This window comes from Sinohyriopsis cumingii, unplaced genomic scaffold, assembly GCF_028554795.1.
Source record: "Sinohyriopsis cumingii isolate HCF-2022 unplaced genomic scaffold, ASM2855479v2 utg000881l, whole genome shotgun sequence".
Lineage (NCBI taxonomy): Eukaryota > Metazoa > Mollusca > Bivalvia > Unionida > Unionidae > Sinohyriopsis > Sinohyriopsis cumingii.
This window is the reverse complement of record NW_028315939.1, coordinates 951,815-976,757: the sequence shown is the minus strand read 5'-3', so window position 1 is coordinate 976,757 and position 24,943 is coordinate 951,815. Positions and strand designations below refer to the sequence as shown.

At 35.7% G+C, this 24,943-nt stretch overlaps 1 protein-coding gene across 4 annotated transcripts in view; it reads left to right on the top strand.

Moving 5' to 3' along the window:
- LOC149773124 (regulator of telomere elongation helicase 1-like) overlaps positions 1 to 24,943 on the top strand; it is a 240,161-nt gene that overhangs the window by 38,885 nt on the left and 176,333 nt on the right. Inside the window, exon 1 of one of the 4 annotated variants that reach the window (XM_089946788.1) lies at positions 11,338 to 11,414. The exons of 2 other annotated variants lie outside the window; for them this stretch is intronic. The gene's annotated coding sequence lies outside the window, so the exon portion shown is untranslated. Of the gene's footprint in view, positions 1 to 11,337; positions 11,415 to 11,953; positions 11,996 to 24,943 lie in introns of those variants that run through there. One more of the 4 variants, XM_089946789.1, reaches the window with a different exon arrangement.

The window sequence follows — 24,943 nt, the reverse complement described above, 5'->3', positions numbered from 1 at the left end:
ACTCATATTGATTTTACATGTATTTGAATTTCAGTCTGCAGGTTCCTTGTTCCTTGCCAATTTTACCACAGAAACCCTATAACTGTTACTAAGCTGTAAGTATTTAACCCCCAAATCCAATATAAAATATGGCTGCTGTTACTAATAATAGAAAAACATTGAAACCACTTTTTAAACTGTCAAACATCAAGGACCCTGGCATAAAAGCCTTTGAAATTTATACAGATGACAGATGATGGCAGTCCATCATCAAATATAGACACAGTTACTGAATATAGACCTACCTTTAAATGACTACATCTCAGATGCCATGAAACAGAATTTAAACAACTTTGATAGAAGGTATCCTGGCATAAGGACCTTTCACTATTGGTTGTTGTTGTTGTTGTTGTTGTAGGGTTTAACGCCATTTTTCAGCACACGATAGGCTATACATGGCAGCCAGTATCAGTGGTGGAGGAAGAACCCGGGAAATACCCAGAAAGAACCACCGACTCTCGAGAAGCTACTGGCAAGCTTTCTCACATACCCACATTAGCCTTTAAATGACTACATCTCAGATGCCATGAAACAGGATTTAAACAACTTTGATAGAAGGTATTCTGGCATCAGGACCTTTCAATATTGGACAAATGATGCTGATGTACCTTCAGATATAAATGATATGCATTGTGTTTAATGGCATATTATCACTATTATGGCTTTATTGTGTCAGTTAAAAGTTTAAGTTACAAAATGTAATAGTCAAAAATTTATTTAAAAAATTAGGATGATAAACCCTTCCAAATAAACATGTCCTACAAGATCAGATTTGAGTGAAGATAGAGAAGCCTTGAAAGAACTGTTTTTATAACATGTGATCAATAGCATTTGATGAAATATGTCCAGACAGCATCCTGTTTTTTTATATATTTTGGGCCAACTCTGTAACATATAAAAAAATTCTGGCCTCCAGCACCCCTTCCCTCCCCTCCCCCTCCCCAACATAATTCTAGGACCCTCTTCCTGTTTAAAAGTTTTTTAATGGGACTTTTGAGCACCCACTGGGTCTGTGCTTCGATGGTTACACTAATCTTCAAATATACAAAGGTCTATTTCTTGGATTCTGTTCTTAATTTATAGTACAAGTCAAATGGGTCATGTAGGCATTCAGCATCAACTATTTCAGTAATGGGTGTCCATTTTTAGAATTTGATTTCTCATAATTTTAAGTGGCAAGTATTCACTTTATTTGGATTCATATACATCCATGTTCCTTTGCAAGATCATTATTTAGACACCCTGAGATGTGTATATGGCAAAATCAATGTTAAAGTACGTCAACATTTTTGGATGAAATGAACCTAAAGGTGCAATCTAGTACAATCCAGATTAAATGTCAAGTGCTGTGATGTCACAATGAAAGCTACACATTATTGATAAACAAATTTGTACTACCCTCGATTGTGATGATTCCACTCGACACACTATTATTTTGACCCATGTTTAGTGCATGGCCACCATTGTTAAAGTCCATTCTGATAGATAATTTTTGTCTCTACGTTTCTTACTGACATGTAAGGTGCAGAGGATTCAATAATCAGGACTGAATAGACTTTGGTTAAAGAAAATTAGTGTTAAATTTTTAAAGAACAATTTATATGTAATTTAAAATTAGTAAACGCACATACATAGTTTTACTATAGTTGGATACACTTGTCTTTCAATATACTATTCACATCTTAATTCTAGGGGTTGCTTGGGCATTTGCTATCCCACTGGCTCAAATGCATATGATTTACAGTAACATTTTTTATAGAAATTTAGCATTTTACTAAGGCCCTGATATTAAAGCTTCTTGTTGAAAATATGTAGTCAAGCCTTAGTATGTTAGAATTTTGATCTTGAATTGCTCCACTTGACATTTGCTCTCTTGTAAGCAAGCAAATGTGGTATTTGCAATTCAGTATTGTTCTAGGCTATTGATTTTTGAAGGCAGCATTAATCAGATAGTTTGGATGACTCATAGGAAAAAGGTTCCTGAATTTAGTCTTTTATAATCTGTTTTATAGGCATGTCTGTATTTATCGATCCAGTCTTTCAGGTCTTAGTAAAGCCTGTATTAGTCATAATGGCTAACTCTTTACAGACAGTAACACCTGCTCAAAAGCAGATTCCATGTGCTGTTTATCAGAGATGTTAGTAGTGCTTATTATTTTATGCATGAAATCAATCTGAAATAAAATAATGCAGATTCTGAAATAACGAAATCTTATGTTTCGCCTGCAAAGAGAATAATACAGATTTCTTTTCTGACATTGTTATCATTATTTTCATTATCATTAGTGGTGGATGTGGCATCATGATGATGATGAATTATCAGTTTTCACATTGAATTCATATCTTTGTTACTATTGCACGTACAGCTATGCAAGCAATGTGTGCATATATCTTGGTGAGTACCACTCATCACTGTCAACAGTAACCTAAGTCTCGGAGACCTACTTTATCTCAGTGCAGACAAACTCTGTATGATGTATATAATAAGTGCTAATATGGTCAAGATATTATTTGTGTCAGTTTTAACATTATTGGCTATATCATGCAGGGGAAATGGGATCTACCAGTAGGTGCCTTCCCATGGACAGACCAAGGCAAGTGACCTGTCCAAGTATTGAAGCCCTGGTATGAAATCAACAGCCTTTTTCCTTGATGTTTGCACAGTATCATGTGATCAAAGGTTGTGAATGCCTGCCTACTCTTCAATATTTCAGTGTAACCCTGCTATAGCATGCTCCATTATAACACAAATTTGGATATAACATAATTGTGGCATGGCTCATGAAATTTCATGTACATTTATTATTCTTATACATGAAAATTAATTTTTCTTTCTTAAAAGTACGAAGAGATCATGTAGGAATTCTAATATAAGACAATTGTGGCATGGCTCCTGAATTTCATATACAGAAAGTTTACTCGTACACAAGAAAAGTTTTTTTTCATAACGGTATGAAAAATTACATTTGAAACAGTTATTCAGCGATCACACTGGGCTTCACCATTGTTGCAAAATTGTGATTTATTTTCCTTACTGGTGACAAAATGGTGACACTGCTGGCTGTTTAAACTTGTACATACAACCTTCAGAGGAACCAGGATATAAAATGCTCTTTAATTTATTCTTTGTTAGATAACAAAAATTTTTTGTTCATATTGACAAATCATCTAAACAGTGCATTGTTTTATCATAATCCACTTATTCTGACATCGTACTGTATGCTGTGAGATCTCCACCCTGTTTTTGTTGTTGACATTTCTTGTAGCTGAGATCAACCAGATAAGCGCTATCTTATAATGGATTGTTCAGATAAAATGGTATTGAACTATCGTTCACTAGTAATTCATATATTTATTTAGAATGACCTTTGTATGTGGATGTTAAGTAAATTTCCTCTTCTTTTCACTTATAAATTAAACCCTTCAGAACACTCACATTTTCTTAGTAATCCCTGCAAGAACAGAACACCTGTGTATTGATCGTCTGTTGGCCTTTTTTAAATTTTTGATGTATGTGTGAAAGGCATCATCACTCTGCTACCAGAAATGTACCCCCTTCAAAAAAACCCAGAAAAACCCCCAAACGAACAAAATAATGGAAATGTACTTTTTTGTCATCCTACCAGTACTAACTACAATCAACCTACTTTTGGAGGCAGGAACAGTAACTGCTACAATCGACCAAACAATGGCTAATTCTTTTTATTTTTAAAATGTATCCAGAAAAAACAATTTTGCTGAAGCCTCAAAGAAAACTAGTTACCTTTGAAGCACCAATCGTTATGTATAAATACTAAGCAAATGAAAAAATATTCAGTCTCAATCAATGTTCAGCAATTATTTGATGTTGCCACTGCAATAAGAAATGGACATCTGTTTGGTGCTCCAAAACTGCCCTTTAGTAGTAACTTGATTAACACATTCACCTTTTATCAAAGATAGCCGATTACAATCTTCAATAAAAAACAAAGAACCTTTTCTCAAAGGAAGTCAGCATCAAAATTAAATAAAAGCAATGGAGTCCGATGAATTGTTGCATTTTCCAATGTGATGGGAACAAGTTTATTGTGCCATGAAATTTTCATTTTTGCAGATTTTTTTAAATGGTTATGTTCACTACCAACGGTGGCATAAAACAAATTTCCGATCTTTTGAAATCATTAATATCTAGCTATCAAGTTAATTGAAGTTGGGGTATGTTGTAAAGATATTAAATGTTTTTATTTGTTCAAGCTTTCATTTTCCTTTGAATAGCCTCACGAACAGGGTAGCCTCAGCAAGATGATATGTCTCCAGCTGACCAAAATCTAGGCCAATTTAAGTGTGTGTGTGTGTGTGTGTGTGTGTGTATGATTTGGATTTTTAGTGTAGCTTTAAATAAAAATCAGTCATATCACTACGCTGTCTGGGTTTTGGCAGCTTATAGTGATGTCTATCACTGGGGCATCATGCTGCAGACATGTAGCATCATGTTCGACTCAATCTTGTTATCATGACACTAGGCTGACCAGACCTAATACTAACCTCTTAATGCTGAGTGCCTAGTGATACAGCTGTAAGTACCAGTTTTATATGTCTTTATAATGACTCAGCAGGGATTCGAACCACGACCTCTCTCACATCTGAAGCGGACATTTTAACCACTAGGTCACTGAAGTGGTTGCAAATTTAAGTACACGTACATGTAGCATGTAAAACAACTATAGCCACCAGCTACTTATGACAGTTGTAGTAAATTGTTTAGTGACAATAGGATATAAATCAAACAAGGGCTACCAAGTTTTTATTTATGTGTTATTTGTATTTTTGAATGGGATGTGAGTCATAAATGAAGTTCGTAATATGTGATCTGTGTTTGAATTTATGGATTTATTATATACATGTACAGTACTTAATGGATTATGGATTGTGCTACATAAATGTAAGTTGTTAATATACAATTTTTTAGATTAGTTTGTCTTCATTCGATCAAAGGCATGTATTTTTGAGACAACTTGTAATACCCCCCGCTCATTTTAGGTGAACGCATCAATTTCTTCTGCTTACTCACTAGGCTGGTTATAACATGATTTGGTCTAAAACACGGTTGGGTTCTATGGACCCCAACCACCATGTTATAGTGGGGTCACACTGTATTATGTCAGGTATTGATTTTTTGCACCAGTTTGACTTGGGGTGTAATTTTTTTCATGAAATTTTTGTGTAGGTCTATTTCTTGGTTCCTGTTGCATACATACAGTAATTAATTTAGATGAATACACTCATCTTTAAATGTGCTAATCAATAGGTCACAGAAAAATGTGTTCATGCTCCTCTGACTGAGATTTAATATTTAGCACACATTTCTTGAATATTTGGGCAGTATAACAGTTTTTGTGAGATGCTGGCAAGAAAGAAGATTAAGCTTTTAATGGTACTCATTAATCACAATTTGATGAAAAAATTTGAAGTAAAAGAAAGACTTACATTTTCAAGGAAATCCCAGATTTTATTAGAGATGACACAGGTGTCCTTACAGAAGATTTAAGAGATATTTTGGACTGTTTTGATCCTTAATATGTATTGTATGTGAAAGGAAAATTGGAGCATTGAAGATTATAGCTGTATGGAAGAATGTTTAAGACTCATTATGATGTATTAAATTATAATGTCCACTGCCAACAGTCCTTCCTATGATCTTATGGTTTGTATGTCCTGAACAGCATCCAGTATTCTGTGTAACATAGACTCCGACAGTTAACACTGGTTTACATTTTTTCTTTTTTAACTACTTCATGACACTTTGTTATTTAACACTGCTTCTATATAGTATGGCAAATGTTTGTACCTACAGAAACACATATTTCAAAATCATCATCATTTCATTTTTTCCACGAAACTTTATATAGTAATATTGAATACACCAATGGCATATTTATAATTTCTGAATCATTACTTGGACTGATCAAATCCCATAGCCAGTATTCTGGGACTATACATTTTCAAAGTCGGACAGATGAATTTAAGTGCTTTTTGCCAACTTGAATCACTTTATCTACCTTTATTTGGCCATTCATGACTTTAAGCATAGTGACTACTTAAATCTACCTTTATTTGGCCATTCATGACTTTAAGCATAGTGACTACTTAAATCTACCTTTATTTGGCCATTCATGACTTTAAGCATAGTGACTACTTAAATCCACCTCTATTTTTTTATTCGTATCCTGTGATAATACAGTGAGTGGTCATTGATTACTGCTTGACTGCATAGTGGGCTAACTGACCAAATTGTCAGCCAATCAGAAAACTTAAGACTAACAAATCCAGCCTGATTAATTATTTGTGCTTTAAACTGCTTTGTTATCTTGTGTTTTCTCAACACAGACATTCCTGAGTGGATCACCCTTTGGTTTCAATCCATTGAGCCAGTGCAATGAAGTTGATGAAAGACGCTTTAGCAGCTTAAGAATCTGTTTACTTTACAAACTTATTATATGACAGTAATGAGTCTTTAACTGTTTTTATTGATTATACAGTTGTTGACTTCATTATGTGGTATTGCATTTGAAGTAAAACAATTACCTTAAAGAAGTGGTCAGTGTTAGCTGGTTTTAACGCCTTTCTCAGTGCAAGATAGGCTTTACATGGCGGCCAGTATAACTGGTAAGAACCACCAACCCATAGGAAGCTATTGGCAAACTTTCTCAGAAACCCACATTGTCCAAGTCTGAGACTCAAACCTACGTGGACAGAGGTGAGTTGGCAGTGATCAGTAAAGATGGACACTTTAGACCATTTGGCCACCCATTGCCCTGTTTGTATTTGCATTCAAACAACGAAATGTTTCCTATTATCACTTAAGTAGAAGTAGATAAATTAGGTGATTTTGTGATCAGTAAAGGTGGACACTTTAGACCACTTGGCCACCTGTTGCCCCATCTGTATTTGCATTCAAACAACAAAGTATTTGCTATGATCACTTCAGTAGAAGTAGATAAATGAGATGATTTGTTCTGTTGAGTCAAAATGAGTTTACTAAATTATTTTAAGCAAGGAAGGCCATAAGGAGGATTCACAGAAGAAAGTTTCAAGTGAAAATAGATGGATACAATGTAAGTCTGCCCTGAGTGTGAGGTAACTGTTCATCCAGAGAGACATAAGTCAGACTCCATGGCAGCAAAAAATATCAAAATTGACACGACTAAGAGACACAGAAATTTTCACCCACATTGGGTAGATAATTATCCATAGCTTCAGTTCATTGACTCTGGAGGAAAGATGTTTTGTTGTTATTGCTAATAACATCCCAAACTGGCACTGGTTGGAAATTCAGCCAGTGAGTTTGTCAATGAAGCAGATAAGTTCAGGATTGAATCAGTCAAGTCTCATGATGGTTTTTTACCTCACAAGGCCATTGCAGCACAGTATATGCATGACAGTAGCCAACATGTGTAAAAAATCCCTGTAGTTAATGTTGATAAAACTCAAGTATGAAAGGTCATTTTAAAACTAAATCAGGATCAAATGAATAATAAAATGAGAGCTCTCTTTAACATAGTCTACACGCTAGTCCAATAATTTAAAAAAAAAATTGGAAATGCTTTGTGCAATCCAAGAGAAAGTACAGGCTTAGGGCAAGAGAATTTGTTCTGTCAATCAGTGATGTCTTGAGAGAATAAATTGGGGAAGGTCTGAATTCCAGTAAATTCCTTTCGATTCATGTAGATGGAAGTATTGTTGCTACTTTATCCCAACAAGTGTATATAGGATAATTTGGCAGTAACAAAAACTTAAAAATTTATCTTTAAAGAAATGAATATGTTGTGCATTGGCTCTTTAATTATTAATATTGATTTAAAAAACCCCATCTAATTGAAGCTAGACAAGAGATTACAATTTTGGACAAGTGAAAAATGCAGGGTGGAACAGGTGAATTTTCTGAGACAAGTTGCTGAGAAAAAAAAATTGATAAACCCTGATTACACAACTGTAACTTTCTTTAAAATCCATTTGCTGACTTGTTCTCTATTTAAATTTGCAAACTTGACACAAGAAAAATTTCATTTATGCAATATATATATATATATATATATATATATATATATATATATATATATATATATATATATATATATATATATATATATATATAGTACTGTAACTTTATCTAAAGGAAATTGGATTTATATGCATGTTGAAGATAATTAAAAATATCAGAGCTGATCAGAAATTTAAAACAGCTACCCCCTCCTCCCATGTAGTTCATTTCATTCATAAATTCTGACCCATGAAATTCAGAGTTCATTATCTTAGTGTTGAGTACCAGCATATTAACCTGAAGGTAGTTCCATGTGTCATACATCATTGCTAATGGTATAACTTGATTGTTGTATATATTTTGCAAGATATAATTCAGATATCTAAATAGTAGTAATTTCCCATAAGGCTATCATGATCATACAGTGCAGATACATTTCAGTATTTTCCTTGGTAAACCTCACATGTAGTAGTCCTTGTATCCTTCCATCTGGCAGTTGTTAGAGCAATTAGTCCCACAGTTCTTGATTGGTTACTATTGAAATTGGTAGGTGGTGCTCTGGAGTTTCATACTTTGCATAGGGTTTAAGTTTGAAAGAAAAAGAATATCACAGGATTTCCTCACTGTTCATCCTAACTGTTGAAAAGAGACCTTGTATATCGTAGATGTTGCTAAGAGAACTTTTAATGCCTCCTTTTTTGGTGTACAATTGATGGTTGTAATTAGGGTTATAAAGTATACATCTTGGACCTACTTCAGATATGCACATATACATAAAACTGCTAGCTCTGTTTGGGCATTTTCACTTCCAGGACATCAAATGTAAATTGTAAAAAAAACCCAAAAAAACCCAAAAACTAGTAGTTAACTTTTTTAAAACTTTATATATAATTTTTTTTAATACATTTCATTGCATTTTCAGAAGCTGGTATTGCCTATTCTGGGAATATTCATTTACCCTGTTGTAATACCTTCTACAGTTATTGTCCTTTGGAATAGTTCAGGCTATTTTTTTCAAGGACATGGGTCAGCTATTTTAATCAGCTGTGTGCTAAGATCATACTCAATTTCCACAACTAAAACATGTAAAGAAATGTCAGCGAAAAATACATTAAAATAGTAGATAGGTATGCCAACATTTTTACACTGCATGTAGCAAATGCAGACAAATTCACCTTACACCTGTTACTGTCAGAAGTACATAATATCTGTTGAGAACTCCTGTAAACATTATGGTCATCAAAACATCACTTTGCTCCTGCAATTTTTGTTTAAGTTACTGCCCTTTTTGTTTTTTATCGTAATGCTTTGTATCACACAAAGTGTTTTGTATAACTAGTACTGCAGTTTTTAATGGATTGCCATGAAAGTTGGTAAATATTAGTGATATCCTAAAGATGCTTATATTGACAAATCACAGTACACCCACATTTTATTTTAGAGTTATTGCTTGGAGCTTATTGTAGTTTTGATGCTATCATAGTGTAGTTTTTAAGCTCAATTGGTCAAAGACCAGAAAAGCTTACAGGAAGGCATGTTGTCCATCTGTCCATTAGAACAGGTTTATCACTACTCCTAAACTACATGGAGGATTGCCATGAAATTTTATACATGCATTCCAAGGTCTAATTGGTTCAGTATGAAAATGGTTCTGCTGAGATGCCCTATATGGCCACCAAAGTGGTGAACTTGAAAATCTTGTTATCCTTATTTCTCCTGAGTGGATACTCATATCAGCATGGAGTTTTCACTAAAGGAATTCTTATGACTTGAAATCTCTAGTTGTTTCTTGATGAAAATGGTGCTCATCTAACATCCAGTCTAACTGCCTCAGCAGCCATTTTGAAAATATTTTTATTGCTGCAGTGCCTGAAAAGAATGTCATACTTGCATGGGGTTTTCACTGTAAGACTTCTTATGGTGTCTAGTTGGTCTTAAATGACAAGGTGCCGCTTAGACATCCAGTATGGCTACCACAGTGGCCATCTTGAAAATCTTGTTATTGCTGCTCCAACTAAGTGAGAAATGAAAACTATTGACAGTACCCACTCCCATTCAAAATATTAACACAAGGGTGACTAACTCATGCAGTTTGACATCTACCCCCTTGCTGATTCCATGCTAATGGTTTTGTCGCGTCTGCATGTTGAATCACTGGTAAAACACATACTGAAAATGTTCTAGACTTGTTCTCTATGTGTGATTTTAGTGCTTTACTAATCATTTAATAGCCACTTTTAAAAAATATTCTGTTGCTTTGTATCTTTTTGGATTAAGTTTGGACACCTGCACTTCCAGTGTGTCACACTGTAAAATCAGTTACATTCAGTTCTGGGGCCCTGAGTGGCCGAGTGGTCTAAAGCGCTCTCCGTTACAGATCACTGCCATCTCACCTCTGTCTGCGTGGGTTCGAGTCACGGATTCAGCCAATGTAGGTATGTGAGAAAGCTTGCCAGCAGCTTCTCGTGGGTCGTTGGTTTTTTCCAGGGTTTCCCCGGGTTCTTCTTCATCATTAATACTGGCCGCCATGTACAGCCTATCATGTATTGAAAAATGGCGTTAAACCCTACAGCAACAACAACTTCATTCAGTTCTTACTGGTTGGTATTCTTTACCCTGAGGTAGAACTAATGATAACTACCAGTCAGAATTGAATGCAGCATATTTTGCACCCTGATACACCAGAAGTGTACCATATACATGTACCCTTGCTTTATAAGTCAAGTCCAACTGCAAACTGCATAGACCCATATCTGCTGTCACATAATGTACAATCTGATTCTGTGCAATTTGTTAAAAGCAATAAGTAGATCAAACAATATAGACCCTGATCTGCAGGTGCATTATGCTGCAGTTAATCAGAATCTTTTTTGTTTGCAGTTTGATTCAACTTATAAGCATGTATATATGGTAGGTCTTCAAATCTATCAAAGTAGACAAGATACCAAGTGACAGAAACTTCAAGTTGTTGTTGTTGTTGTTGTTGGGGGTGGGGTGGGGTGGGGTTTAATACCATTTTTCTGCACACGATAGGCTATGCAAGATGGCCAGAATTAAGAAACTTCAAGTAAAATATTTGTTAAATGATGGGTAAAATACTTAAATCATACATGGGAACAAATTTTGGAATCTATCCTTTATGTTGATTTATGTTACCAGTGGATGAATGAGCAGACAGGATAAAAATAATTTGTATAGAACCAGAATGGGATTGATTTCAAACCACATCAGTGAGTCACCTTGCATTAATTTGTGGAAGGGGAGTACCATTGCCAATAGTTTTCCTTTTTACTGATAGAAATGAGTGCCTGTGACAGCTCACTGATGAATTCGCAATTTAAAGAGGAAAAAAAAGGTAAATTGCTAATAATTATTTATGACTAATGAAGATTATAGCAACTTGCAATGGGTAAATATTGTTTTCTATTGATTTTTCACTTTTTTAAAACAGTATGTGTATTGATATGACAAAATTATCAATACAGAATGGATTGATTAATCATTTTACCACTAAATTATCCTGAATTTAAGTATCTTGCTTGGGAACACACATGGTAGAGGAACACACCTGTCTGTTCCAATGGTAGCATTGAACCTGCACCCTTTCAGTCACAAGTCCTGCACACTAACTACAGAGCTACTATGGCAACTTGCCTAGTTTGTTAACAAACATTGATCATCATTTAATCTTTGTTGGCAATTAACACTCACTCATTCCTAATTTCATCATAGTTTTCAAACATAATCATGAGTGTGAGGAGATTTAAAATTGCTTTAAAAAATTATTTAGCATTAAATCCAGTGTTTGCCCATAAAATGTTTTACTATTTGTCATTGGGTGTTACAAACAGGTACGACAACTGAATATTTAATAAAAACAGGTGAGGTAAGTTCAGTCAGTGACAACTTGCATGATTCATGTGGTAAATTATTTAAGTAAGTGAATGCTTAAAACCTAATTCTTGTTGTTTGAAGTGTTTTTGTTTGCATTTGTTATGGACATTATTATTGTTTACAGAAATGTACATTATTGGCATATTTTAGGATCTGTTAATCCTGATGTGGAGAGAGAGAGAGAGAGAGAGAGTACAAGAAGAACAGTTAATAATAATAATAATAATAATGGTGCTTTGTTTACAGAGGGTGACTCATTAGTCAAGGACTATTCTCCCTTGAGGCCCTCTTATTAGGACTAGGTATATATATAAGCCATATAAAAGGACATATATTACCTAAATTGGAAAAGAAAGTAGCTCCAGAAATTATATTGTGACAGTGGTGATACCTGCAATTGTATTGCCATTGAAGTGATATAAAAATTTTCTCATATGGATGCATTTGAAGATCTCATTATGCATATATTGCAATATGGAACATCTGATATGGCCATTTTTAAAAGCATGGCTCTGGAGCTGTCATCCCATAGTCACTGTTAGATCAATATAGACTTTGATCTGTTGGCGCATTATGGGACTGTAGGGACCGTAGGTCTTGGTTTAGCTCATACCAATTTTGTGCATTACATACACAGATAGACGATGTATAGGCAAACCTTTTATTTGGAGATGTGTAGTAAGTGCACTTGTTATTTCATGGCAGAAGTTCTTTGCTGCTGGGTTCTTTTAGGTGATCAGATATCATGTGACCCAGCTGTGTCATGTACATTACAGGAATCCTTAGTTCTGATGAATCATCACATTGCTGCTGTTGGTGAATGTAATTCTTCAGCAGAGAAGTCAGTAATTATTGATGTGATTGTGTGTGTTTTCTAAATTGATATTGTCAAGATTAAACAAATTTGAGAATAGGAAATTTTATTTTATGCCTATATGTTTGGTTACTGCATTTGAGAGTCTCAGTAGTCGCTGAATCTAAAAATTTTAAGTTTTTGAAATTTATTCATAGTACATGTAACATCAAACATACTGCTTAAGTTGTTCCATTTTAATACACCTACCATAAGGCAGAGTGTGTTATAAAGTCCATCCATCTGTCACCAATTCCATTTCTGCAAAATAACTTATGTTATCTACTATCTACAAACTTTGTGGATGGCTTGCAGTTGCAGTAAGGAAGAACTTTATCAATTTCAGGGTGAATAGCTCAACATCAAGGTAATTGTGACTAAAAAAAAAGAAAAAAATTTGTGTATATCTTAACTCAAATTCTCCATCTACATTTACCAAGTTTTTGTGGATGGAATGCTCCCGTGGCTTCAGTGGTTAGAGTGACTGCCTGGATGTGGGAGGTCGCAGGTTCAAACTGCAGCAGTCATACCAAAGACTTATAAATATGGTAGTAGCAGCTGTCTTGCTTTGTACTCAGCATTACCTGGTGCTTCTGATCTTTTCCAAATCACTGCTGGTGATTGTTCAGCATTTCCTTCTTTTTCCTTCTCTCTCGAGCCTTTTTGGGTCATCAGCCTCTTGATTGCAGACTGTACTCTTTTACCCACAATGCAGGTGTGTTTAGAGCTATTTTCTTTTCCTTTGAAAAATTAAATATAGCACCCAGCCTAAATACATGTCAGATTTGTCTTCTTCTGGGATCAACAAATATTCCCACTCTCGTGACAAATATTGTCTAGTGAACTTAATAGAACTAGCTATGATCATTCACTAATACACAAATAATCTGTTATCATAAATTAATGTCTTGTTAGTGGCTACTGCATTCTTAACTGACAATGACATAATTAACCCTCTAATACTATTATTGTTTCACTGTGGCCATCAATTTACCAACTGACCTATCAGTAGACACACTTTCCAAATGCTACACCATCAGTTCATTTGGAAAGAATTAATAACATAATTACACACAAATTAATGGACTTCAATCCTTATCATATGTACGTTACTTTGCTAATTTGCAATTCACAGACATACATTTTTGGACATAGAAAAATCAATCCTCAACATAAATGATACAAATCATTTAAGATAGATAATTTATATATTCACACAATGTAAGCAACCCATGGTCCACTTTATAGAAACCTTACACAAAGTCCCCTCTTCTTGCAAGAGGTTTGTGGGTTGGCGGATTGTACCTTCTTTCAAGGTGTCCACTTAATTTGGTTATTGTTATCTAGAGGTTGACCACCCTCCATGTTATTGCCCGGTTTGAGTAAATATAAATATAAGTGGTGAAACTTACAGGTGGAATAGATAGAGATCTGAGCAGAGATATAAAAAAGAGCCCCTGTACATGTAAACAACAATTTAATCAATTACATAAAACAACTGTGAGAATTCATTACATCGGGAATATACTCTGCTTTTAGAAATATAACTTTCACCGAATTACAAAACACAAATATATTGAAATAAAGTAGCCAATCTGTTTTACTGATAGAATTAGTTCATCATAGGATCAAGTGAACAATCGAAGTCAATGCCTTGTACAATTGCACAACCTGCTTCTTCGGTTCACTCCACTTCCACTGTAGCTGTTGCTTCGACTCCCCTCTGTGTTGTCTCTTTCGGTCCTCAACTCTGTGCATAGCACGTATATTCACAGATACCTGGATCTCGGGATAATACGTCTCACTATACGTCACAGAGATAATACGTCACAGGATACGTTTCAGAGTTAATACATCACAGGATACGTCACAGGGATAATATGTCACAGGATACGTCTCAGAGTTAATACGTTGCAGGAGCTATTTTCTCCACTTTAGAAAAAATAAAAATAGAGACAACCTAAATTTTCTGTTGTTTATGTTAACAGGGGCTTGCATTATCCCCACTCATCAGATCTTACTGTCAGTGCTAAACATATGCTAAGGCTATTGGTTTGCCCCACATGTCCTATAACGACCCTAGTTAGTTTAATGGCTAATTTATCATGCATTAACACCACACGAGGCATAACGGTTCCGAGCCAGCCTCAATTTACACAAGGGAATGAATGAAATACATTACATGGTTACTACGTGAATTTCAGTCAATACACATTCAACCTTAATCACACGTGAAATGTTCTAAATTCAGTGAATTCACACAGATTCTCGTAACTCATTAATTAATGTAATGCATGAAATTCTTAGAACCTAATTCTTATGCAAACAAGAAGACAAATTCCAACAATTTTTCAAACTTATCTACAGAGGATTAATGTATGACTTCCTATGCGTAAACTCATCACAGCTACACTTCATAAAGCAAATTGATATACAAATGTAGCAAATAGATTCATGCAAATATAAGTAAATAAATTCAGCAAAGCATTATGTATGGCATCAACAAATTATATGGAATTGTCACAAACACCTTTGAGCTTTCAGCGTTCCTCGCTTCTACCGCCAAATTTGTTTGTCGGTTTTCCTCGACAACAGTCCTCTTGGACAACAGTTTTACAAGAGGATTTGTCCCAAATTTACTTTTGTGGTCTTCTTATCCTTGTTTTCTCTTGCAGAAAAGCTTAGACTGATTAAAATTTTCGATACGGCGATATTAAAACTAGGAAATTTAGTGTGGGAAACATGCCCCTTATTTAGCTTAACCAATCAGAATTAAATATATTTGTTGCCTTTTTCCAGAGGTGCCAAAGTCGTGGTCAACTTGACCTTGTAATTTGAGTAACAGAGTTCTGCAATCTTTCAATCCTGACATTTACACTATGGAATCGAAGTTATCTTTTGTCTCCACCAGTCTTCTGTTGGCTAAATAAACAAATGCTTAATTAAGAATAAAATTCTCCCCTTGAAAAGATGTTACTGATCATGGCAGCATGGCGACTTCATACTCGCCTGTCCCCATAAATCTAATTAATTGTTCTCTAGCCCAAGTTAATGTGTACTTCATCGATCACCAGAAATTTGCCCCTTCACACACAATTTGCATCAGAGGAAACATGGATTTCTTTTACATACAAACAACTAAATCTGAGTTCATTCATATAATAAAATATTGTATGACATTCTTACAACATATGAATCATAAAACATGCACATTAATTTCTGAACTCAATGACAAATTGAATTATGAATTTAAAATGTATAAATTCAACAATAATTACAAACTTACATTAATGAACTAATTGTTTGCAATCGAGACTAACCTTGAGCTGATTGTATGCAATTGAGACTAACCTTGAGCTAATTGTATGCAATCGAGACTAACCTTGAGCTGATTGTATGCAATCGAGACTTACCTTGAGCTGATTGTATGCAATTGAGACTAACCTTGAGCTAATTGTATGCAATCAAGACTAACCTTGAGCTGATTGAATGCAATTGAGACTAACCTTGAGCTAATTGTATGCAGTTGAGACTAACCTTGAGCTGATTGTATGCAATTGAGACTAACCTTGAGCTAATTGTATGCAATCAAGACTAACCTTGAGCTGATTGTATGCAATCAAGACTAACCTTGAGCTAATTGTATGCAATTGAGACTAACCTTGAGCTGATTGTATGCAATTGAGACTAACCTTGAGCTAATTGTATGCAATCAAGACTAACCTTGAGCTGATTGTATGCAATCGAGACTAACCTTGAGCTGATTGTATGCAGTTGAGACTAACCTTGAGCTAATTGTATGCAATCAAAACTAACCTTGAGCTAATTGTATGCAATTGAGACTAACCTTGAGCTAACTGAACGCAATTGAGACTAACCTTGAGCTGAGTGTATGCAATCGAGACTAACCTTGAGCTAATTGAATGCAATTGAGACTAACCTTGAGCTAATTGTATGCAATTGAGACTAATCTTGAGCTAATTGTATGCAATTGAGACTAACCTTGAGCTAATTGAACGCAATCGAGACTAACCTTGAGCTGATTGAATGCAATCGAGACTAACCTTGAGCTAATTGAACGCAATCGAGACTAACCTTGAGCTTTAGTTGAGATTGCTCTTACTTTGCAGTTGAATCTCTCTCTTTATGTTTCCTCAACTTTCTGACACTGATCCTGAAGACGATTAAGAAGATACTTTCTATTCCCCAGAGTCAAGACTTCCCCTTCAGCAGAAAAACTTGGACTGATTAATTCTACAAGGGGAACTAATCTAAAATCCTGAATTCTGTCTGGAAACGTAAACCCTTGTTTAGCTTAGCCAATAAGGATTACTACTTCACCCACAAAAATTCTTTATCACTCCCATCAAAGTGAGAAAGTCCTATCTAGTCCACCTTTATTAATAACGATTCTGGAAAATATCATTTTATGGCACCTGTTTCAAATGGACTACAATTTCCTAATATTCTCCCCTGGTTCATGTCACTGGAAATATTACCACTATGATCTTGTGTTAGCATTGCACTCTTGTTTATTCTTAACTGTTAACCAAGTGGGACCTAATTAAAATTCAAATCATATCCCTATCAGAGCAGGTTCTATCTCTTGCAGTGAACAGTTTATTGCAAGACTAGCCAGTAATTATATATATAATTAATCTTAATGGTTGCATGTCACACTGACCACGAAAGAATGTACTGTGAAATTATCTACAGAACTATTCACAAAATTTTGAACCCTTACACATATTATCTCAGAACTTTTTCGTAAATAGCCTCACTTGAGATTTGCAGGCAGTCCATTGAAATTTTATATAAGCAAGAACTGACTGTTGGTAAACCAGTGGGAGCTGGACAGTTCATTATTTGCCCAAAATCTTGTAAATAATTTTTATCAAACTAAGGTAAATAGGTGAAGTTGAGATGATATCAAGGTTCATAATCACATGCCACAGGCAAAAATCTGCTTTGCTATTTTTTCACAGTTGGCTGCCTGTAAAAACATTTTCTCATTTCTCATGATTATGGATAAACATGAATATGTCATCAACAACACAATCAAACAAGCTCTAACACATCAGTGAAAGTGCCATTGTCTTCATTTATAAGTTTGTTTTGAAGAGAAGCTTTGATTGGCTTGTTATGCTAATTTTCCAAGAAAATTTTACTTGGGCTCACAATGATTGGTTAAACAGGTTTATGCTTATTCATTAGAAATGAGGAAGTAGTACTGGAGTTAGACACAGGTGAGTAAGGAGCATAGCAGACTTGCACTTGTACCTTGTGACATTAATGAAGGTTGAGGATAGTTCCGGCAATACTCTATAAGCCTGCTTAGTGAAATAGTCAAGTATGATGTTTTGTAAAATAGGTGAGAGATATTAGACCCACTTGAGCCTCATACTTTTGCAATTCTGCTTAATCACTATTCAAAACAAATACAGTAAAACATTTGGAAGAGGAATGCTGTTGGATTAAGCACATATCATTTTAGACCAGATTCATCCTTTCCAACATGACAACCAACTCTGCCTAAAAAGCACCTTATTCTAATTAGGTAAACTAATTGCATGAACCTGGTACTAGTATTTTGTCTCCTGTTGTATATTGTGCATCAGCATGTAGGATGTGTTCCCACAACCTGGTACTAGTATTTGTCTCCTGTTGTATATTGTGCATCAGCATGTAGGATGTGTTCCCACAACCTGGTACTAGTATTTTGTCTCCTGTTGTATATTGTGCATCAGCATGTAGGATGTGTTCCCACAACCTGGACTGAAGCATATAAAATACATATTGTCACCTGCTTTGATTTCACTCAGATTTTGACCTTGTCTTTTGTCTGTCTAATAAGTCTATACAATTATATATTTTTTGATGTACTTGGAAACATTTTCTCATGTCAATGAATGTGGGCAGTGCTTTCAGCAAATTTTTGAAAAGTCCAGTCATGGATCAGTTTTTGTTGGGTGACCATTTTTGTTAGAAGATTTGGTGGTCTTTTACAGTGGTGAAATTTATTAGTTTCTTTTTCTGAACTTTCTTTCAAGAGTTGTTATCTTGTACTAATTTAATTAAGTGATCTTGCTAAGATACATGCTTGTACTAATTTAATTAAGTGATCTTACTAAGATACAAGCTTGTACTAATTTAATTAAGTGATTTTACTAAGATACAAGCTTGTATTTATTTAATGAAGTGATCTTACTAAGATTCAAGCTTGTACTAATTTAATTAAGTGATCTAAGATACAAGCTTGTACTAATTTAATTAAGTGATTTTACTAAGATACAAGCTTGTACAAATTTAATTAAGTGATCTTACTAAGATACAGGCTTGTACTAATTTAATTGAGTGATCTTACTTAGATACAGGCTTGTACTAATTTAATTAAGTGATCTTACTAAGATACAATCTTGTACTAATTTAATTAAGTCATCTTACTAAGATACAAGCTTTTGCTAATTTAATTAAGTGATTTTACTAAGATACAAGCTTGTTCTTCTGCCTGGAAAATAGTTATGAAACAGAACAGCTGTTGACCATCAGAGTTCTAGAATGGTAATCTTTGTATCTGGAAAATAGTGAATACAAGGGGATTGCTGTTGACCAACAGAGTTCTAGAATGGTAATCTTTGCATCTGGAAAATAGTGAATACAGCGGGATTGCTGTTGACCATCAGAGTTCTAGAATGGTAATCTATGCATCTGGAAAATAGTGAATACAATGGGATTGCTGTTGACCATCAGAGTTCTAGAATGGTACTCTGTGGGTCTGGAAAATAGCATCAGAGTTCTAGAATGTAACATGTTTTCAGATTGGATAAATAGAACAATTCCTGGTGATAAATACACAATAAAACAATTGTAATATTTTTATGTCTTTATGATGCTATGACTCTAAAATAGTGCCATGGACAGTTATATTTTCAGTTACTTTTTTACTAGAATTATCCTTAGTGTGTTAGAATAGAGATAATTATCAATGCACTTCTGGTAAAAAGGTGAAGATTACATGCTCTTTCTAACTGGTACATGTCTCTTGATCCATCTGTTTATGATTTAGTAATGTAGTGTATTTCCATCTGTATAGTAAAACATACAGGCTTGAAACTTTTGGGTATGACATGGGTGTGTTGGGGTCTGCCCTTATGGGTTTTGGTTATCATTATCTAGGAGATGATCAACCACAGTGTTATTGCTCAGATCTAGTAAACAATAAAATAACATATGAAATTAAATGATGGAATAACAGATATCAGAACAGAGATATAGAATAGAACACCACAAATCCCCACTTGTAAAATAGAACAATTTAAGCAATTACTTGAACATGACATTTGAATGATTCACTTTCTCTCAGAAATAGAGTTAAATTTTTTTGGCAAAATTCAGTTAGCCATTCTGTTATACTGATAGAACAAATTTCATCATATAATTTAGTAATTGTTTGAACTCAAATTGCTTGCATGTCAGCATCACCTGGTGCTTTTGGTCTTTTCAAAATCACTGTTGATGCTAGGTTGATGTTTACATTTTTCTTTTATTTCAATCTCTCTTTCCTCTAGCCTTTTCAGGTCATCAGTCATCTTGGCTGTAGACTGTGCTCTCTTCCACTGTGCTGTCATTAATGGAGCTGTTTTTTCCTTGTGCTTTATTCGAGACTCCTTATGAAGTCAAATCTCTCTCCCTTCATGTTCCTCTCTTCCTTTCCTTAGAAACTTTAATGAGAAATCTTGTATTTCCCAGAGCTAAATTCTGGTTTGACTCAGAAACTTAGACCGATTAATTTCACGAGGGGAATTTCTTTAAAATGTTAATTCCATCTGGGAACATACACCCACTCATTTAGTTTAGCCAATCAGGATTACTTCTTGAACCACCAATGACCTCTCCTGTGGCCTTGGAAGCAGGAGGTCATGGGTTTGAACCCAGACCAAGTCATACCAAAGACTTACAAAAATGGTACTAACAGCTGCCTCGCTATGCACTCAGAATTAAGAGGTTAGTGTTAGAACTGGTCAGCCTGGTGTCAGGATAATGTGACTGGGTGGGACATCATACTACATGTCTTCTTGACATTTTTTACACTCTCATGGAAGTTAGAATACTCCTTTCTAGTCTGGCTTTATTAATAACGTTTCTGGAAAATATTATTTCACCTGTTTCAAAAGTCTTTCTAAAGTTTTCCCAGGTTTGTCTTGACTCTTGACATTTGCCGCTATTGACCTTGTGTTAACATTGTACTCTATCTCTCTCTAACCATTAACCGAGCGATTCCTAATCAAAATTCTATTCGTGCTTCCAAACAGGAGAGGTTAGGTATTACAAGCTGCCAAGCTGTAGCAAGCCTAGCCAATACATCAGTCTTAATGCTCGTGTGTCAGGTCGACCACAACAGAATGTACTATGAAATAAATTATTCTACAAAATTTTGCACCATTACATATGTCCTTGGGTCATGCCGCAGGAACGGGGGAGTATTCCCTAGGATCATAACTTGAAAATTCTTGTGATCTCAACATTATAACCATACATAGAGGCTCATTTCTTTGTGCTCATTTTTATAACTGTTTGGTTGGATTTTTATATCTTGGAGCTAAGTGTTATAATTAAATTTCTTCTTTGTATGCCAAGTATAACAGGAAGGGAAACATGGCATAGCAGATGTCATTGAGAATTGAATCTGGTTTGTTTTGTCTTAAGGCCAGGAGTTGGTTCCACTAGACTAATGGGTCTGTATAAACTAGTCTAATCGGTAAGAAGCCTTAAATAACCCTTACTTTGGTACTTGTACTCAAATGTCACCAGATTCACCTCTCACAGTGGTGGATAACATTTTCCACTGTGGCATCAGTTACTGAGAATTGGGCAAGCTCCCAGATAGAACACAAAAGAATACAACATTTATTTTCCACTATTGGGTATCACATATGAGAGTAAAAGGTCAAGGTTAGTAAGTAGACATATTTATCTTGATCACTGTGCAGAGCAATAAAGCAGGGTAATAAAAACCTTTTCTTGAGGAAGTCAGCTCTAAAGTATTATGGTAAGCGGGAATGGTGACTGGATCTAGATTTTAGTTACTGTTGTATTAAGAGCATTTGAAATAAAAATGGAAATGATTTGAGAACATTATTATTTTTTCTATACATTGACCTTAGAATTAATATCATTATGAGACAGAGTGAAAGGAGACTGTATCTTTGCTTTTTATTGTGGACAGTTTGTTATCAAAATTAATTCTCAAAATAAGGCACTTGTAGTTAGAAAGTCAGCCAGTAGCAAAACAACTGCTCAAGCAACCCTCACAACTGCAGGGGTGGGTGGGGAACAAAAATATTTTTCAACATTTGTTATATGGAGGGCAACTCAGAATTAAGTTTTTCTGGTATGAAGGAACCCATAATTTCTTGATATGCTATTGTAATCAGCTTGGGTTAGTAATGGATATGAAAGGCTGCACTGATTATAATTGATGATCATCTTATTTGTTTCTTAGACCTAGGCTGTGAACAGGAAATTAGTCTGTCAGTTTTAGAAATACAGGTTTGCTAGCCCAGCCATGTGAGTAGACTAACTCTGTTATCCATGAACTTTATTATGCCACTCGCTTTTCAGAATGGTTGCTTTCAATATGGCTGTAATAGAGAAATGGGTTTTGTATGCAGGTTTCAAGTATGTGAATAAAATTCAAGTTGAAATGCAGATGCATTACTTTGTAAGAGATTGACAACTATGATATCACTTCCCAGAATAAATTAGAGGATGATGCTGTTTTACTGACTTGCTGAAAGAATAACTGCTTGCTATTTTACTGACTTGCTAAAAGAATAACTGCATGGTGTTTTACTGACTAGTTGAAAGAACAGCTGGATCCTGGTTATTGACTAGCTGAAAGAAAAGCTGCAATTTATTTTACTGACTAGCTGAAAGAACAACTGCATGTTGTTTTACTGACTAGCTGAAAGAACAGCTGGATCCTGGTCATTGACTAGCTGAAAGAATAACTGAATGCTGTTTTACTGACTAGCTGAAAATAGTTGCATGCTGTTTTGCCAACTAGCAATTTATTTTACTGACTAGCTGAAAGAATAGCTGCATGCGATTTTACTGATTAGCTGAAAGAATAACTGCATGCTGTTTGTCATGAGGTAGGTATGATGTGAGATATCCCCACTCCTTATGGTGTTTTGGTTATCGATATCTAGGAAATAATCGACCATGGTGTTATTGCTTGGATCTAGTAAACAGTAAAATAAAATGTGAAATTAATGGATGGAATAAAATTGAACATGACATTGGAATTATTTACTTTCTCTTGGAAATAGAATTTGAAAATTTATGTGAAATTCAATTATTCATTCTGTTATACTGATAGAATAAAGTTCATCACATAATCAAGTGACTGATTGAACTCAAATTGCCGACATGTCAGCGTCACCTGGTTGTCTACAGTCTTTTCCAAATGACTGTTGGTGGTAGGTTGATGTTGCCATATTTCTTTTCCTTCTTTCTCTCTCTCTCTCTCTCTCAGGCCCCTTTGGGACATCACCAATCTTGGTTGTAGACTGCACGCTTTTCCACTGTGTATTACAGGTATCGAGCTATTTTTTCCTTCAAATAAAAATATAATACCGAACTGAAATACACATCAGGTGTTTTACTTTTCCTGGGATCAAACAATCTTCCTATTCTTTTACATCACATACCTTATCACAATTCAACAGAACTAAGCAATCTTATTAATTGGCATCTGTTAGTCTCGAGAGACGATGGAAGTGTGCCCGTGAGAGATGTCCCAGTTGGTGGTTGTGCAGCGTCTGCTGTGGCTATGGAGCCCAACAGAGGAATGGCAGTCCTTGCTGCACTTGAAGGTTGAGTTTGGTGGGGGTTGGTGCTGCTTCTTCCTTTGAGATCATTTTTCATCAGCCAGCAAGCATAGCTTGTCCTCGCTGGCTTTCAGACCAGTGATCAGAGCATGTCACCAGCTGGACCCGTCTAGAGCAAGCTCTTCCAAAGTGTTGACATGTTGCGCTTGCAGACATCCTTGAAGCAGAGATGTGACTGTCAGATCAACCTTTTACCAGAGGCAAGTTTCAAATCAAGAAGGTCTTTGGGGATCCGTCCATCATCCATCTGACGTACATGGCCCAGCCATCTGATATGACATTGGCGAAGGAGTGTGACCATGCTGGGAATCTTGGCACATTCAAGCACCTCGTTGTTTGTTAGTTGATTGCTCCAGGTGATTCCGAGTATGCATCTGTCGGAGGCATTGCATGTGAAAAGCACTCAGTCTTTTCTCTTGTGAGGTTTACAGAGTCCAGGTTTCAGCTGCATACAGGAGAGTGCTTAGCATGCAGGTACAAAGAGATCTTAGTGTTCATGGTCAGCATGCTGCTATTCCAAACTCTCTGCGACAACCTGGAGAGAGTTGTTGATGCCTTTCCAATCCGCTTGTTGAGCTCATCATCGAGCGAGAGATTGTTGGTGATGGTAGAGCCAAGGTACATGAACTGATTGAATACCTCAAGTTCGTAGTTGTTGATGATGAAGCTCAGGGGATCCACATCTTGAGTCATCAGGTTTGTTTTCTTTGGACTGATGGTCAACCCAAACTCATTGCATGCTTTAGCAAAGCAGTCCATCAGGCGCTGTAGCTCATCTTCTGTATGAGTGGCTAGAGCAGCATTGTCTGCAAAGAGCATGTCCCTGATGGTTGCTTCTTGCTCTTTGCTCTTTGCCTTCGGTCATGCCAAGTTGAACAGTCTGCCCTCTGATCATTTGTGCAGGTAGATCCCTTCTGAAGATATCCTAAAGGCGTGCTTGAGCAGGACAGCAAAGAAGATGCAGAAGAGCGAGGGGGCATGAACACAGCCCTGTTTCACTCCACTGTGGATGTCGAAGGGGTTGGATGTTGAGCCATCATACTGCACTGTGCCTTTCATGTCTTTTCTGTCATCATGGAAGGACTGGCTCATGCTTAGCAGCTTTGGAGGGCATTCAGTCTTTGTCAGGATTGTGAAGAGTCCATCTCTGCTGACCAGACTGAACACCTTGGTGAGGTCTAATAAGGCCTGGAAGAGGGGTCTTTGTTGTTATCTGCATTTCTTCTGCAGCTGCCTGACGGAAAA